The 2,714-nt window shown below is 41.0% G+C and overlaps 1 long non-coding RNA gene across 1 annotated transcript; it reads right to left on the bottom strand.

The window, feature by feature from the left end:
- Window positions 1-135: 135 nt before the first annotated feature.
- LOC107747995 (uncharacterized) lies at window positions 136-802 on the bottom strand. Its single transcript, XR_001640864.1, has 3 exons — window positions 769-802; window positions 417-625; window positions 136-227 (listed from the first exon to the last, which is right to left on the bottom strand). It is a non-coding gene; the product is annotated as an uncharacterized LOC107747995 (long non-coding RNA).
- Window positions 803-2,714: the final 1,912 nt, after the last annotated feature.

Raw genomic sequence — 2,714 nt, forward strand, 5'->3', positions numbered from 1 at the left:
TCACTTCGGATAAAAGTTTCTGATAAATGTAAATGTGATTTTTGTAAATCCTTTTTTGTGTCTTGGGTACAAACGCTCAATAAAGCTGCTTATTTCTTAAAGTTTATTTCTTCAAGGTAATTTTTCCTTTTGGGGGGTTTAAAGGGTTAGTTCACCCAAACATATAAATTCAGTCATTATTTACTCGCCTCCACACTGTTCAATCCTTGGGGTATTTATTTTTTTTCCTGAACACAAAAGGTGATTTTAGTTAAGTTTGTCTTGCTGGTTTCTGTTCATACAATATCAGTCGATGGAGCCTGACTTTCAGAAGCTTCATGACATTATTTGATGATGCTTTTGAAGCTTCTGAAACTCAGGTTTCATTGACTGATGTTGTATGAACAAGCCAGCAGGACAAACTTGACCAAACTCACTTCCTCAGTGTCTTTTGGTCTTTCTCTAGATGCTCTCGCTGGCTCTGGGGTCACTGAGGATGAAGAGACCACAGCAGCATCTGGTCCAGATGAGACCGTAAGAGGAGGAGTGATGGAGCGTCTCATCCGCGGCACTGGACCATTCCCAGGATACTGCTGTGGACTCCTCCATCCTCACTGCACACACCAGTCTGCAGACATTTCAGATCCTACAAAGATGCACAAACACAATACAAAAGCAGTCATTTTAACAGCACAGAGTCATTTGATTCTGTATTAGAAGTAACAGAATGATCTTACTTTATATTTTTGTTCAGGTTTTCCCTTTTTTTTCCACAAATGCCGCCGTCACCTTTCCTTGCAGGTCCTGCTCCACCACAAAAGCTCTGCAGCAAATGCACAGGAATCAAGAATCAGAAAAGTGCTGTGATAACTCTGTTTGAAATTACAATAATTGAAATAAACTACAACTTAAGATTTAAACAGATGTTTTATTCATTTCTGTAGTATACTCACTCAAAGCCTTTGATGGCAGCATTGCTTCATTAGCCGCTCTCGTCTCCGCCAGATAAGCAGACGTGTGCTCATCTGTTCCTGTAACATCCAGACAAGAGTCAAGCTCCCTCTGAGATTTGTGTGCTCAAAAGTATTAAGTAGTGTTAAGCAGCTTTTTATCCAACACAAATGTTCCTCAATTTTTCAACAGTACTAATGGACAAATACAATAGATTACTTATATTTAGTTACTTTATGGAAATGTATTTACATTACTTACATTGTCTCATTGGTTGAGGATTTGTGCATCTTGCTCACTGCAGCCTAGCGTTACCGAGGAGGCCTGTCATCACTGCATCCACGACCATCTGTTTGCTGTGACTTGGCTTGTTTTGTTCACATTTAATAAATTACCATCTAACCTCGCATTTGAATCCATCTTGTATTACCTGACAGCTTTTCCCCTACTATATAGTAGAGAAGTAGGCGGTTTCGGACGCAGCCTGTGTGTTAATGAGTGAATCACTGAATCATATATTCAACCGATTCGTTCAAAAACTGATTCATTCAATAAGTAAACACCGTCCTTTGCTCAGAGACGCAAAACAGTGCTGTGATCTTTGTTTGAAACTATTTTCATTGGCAAAATTGAGCAATAACAAGCAATATTATGTCTAAAATGTAAGTCACTTATAGCTAATTTACTGACTGTGTATAAAATGATTATTAAATTAGTTATCATGCTGATATCTGCAGAAAAACGGTACTCTTTGTGTGATATAGGGGATGGGGGCGTGACGTCATGGCTCTAGCGGCGTGGTGGCTGATGGGAAAAATCACCATATTGTGAGGCCACTTGTTGTGACGCGCCGAGGAAGTTGTAGTCATGGGAAGAACCTGTTGTGTTGTTGGATGTAATGTCCGTTCACACGATCGACTTGGCAAGAAATGAGACAATGGATTTTCTTTTTATTGTTTTCCGGCCTGGAAACAGAATGAAGGGAGTCGTGTCCGATGTAACCAAGCGGAGACGGATGGCCTGGATATCCGCCATAAGACGCACGGACATAACTTACACGTCGCATACATCCCAAGATCATTGAAAGTGTGTTCCAAGTATGGCATGGGAAACGAGTGCAAAAGAGGAATTTTTGTCTTAAGTACAATGGGAATTGGACAAGATATCAGTCTCACTCCACCTACGCCACTATGGGAATTTCACCCAAAGAATTAGAATAAACCTCCTACAGAGGCATACACAGATTCGTATCACCAATTAGAGTCAGAAACATGAGTAACAATACAAAAATGAACTCTTTATTGGCAAATCTTGAATAAAAACAATGTTAAAATACTGAAACACTTCCAGCCCAACGGACCACCAAGTTTTAAAACAAGTCGAGGGCCAGGGACCAGAGCTTACCAATAGAGGCGGATAATCAGACCACACCACCTGTAGGTGAATCACTGCACTTCACTGTGTACACACACACACACACACACACACACAAATACTAAGACAAGTCACAAATCACGGTGAGGTGGTCACTGCACACTGTGAGGAAGATACCACCACCTAAAATAAAGTCAGTCCTCTGCCCCTGGTGCTCAGGCCCTGCCAAGACACAGAAGATACACATCAAATAAACAGTCACTTTGGGAGCTAAGTTGGTTTACGAGCTCTCACCTGTAGGTGAATCACTGTACTGTGTACACACACACACAGAGAGACAAATACTAAGACAAGTCACAACACATGGTGAGGTGGTCACTGCACACTGTGAGGAAGATACCACCACCTAA

Source organism: Sinocyclocheilus rhinocerous, unplaced genomic scaffold (assembly GCF_001515625.1).
Source record: "Sinocyclocheilus rhinocerous isolate Xijiao unplaced genomic scaffold, SAMN03320098_v1.1 scaffold4972, whole genome shotgun sequence".
Lineage (NCBI taxonomy): Eukaryota > Metazoa > Chordata > Actinopteri > Cypriniformes > Cyprinidae > Sinocyclocheilus > Sinocyclocheilus rhinocerous.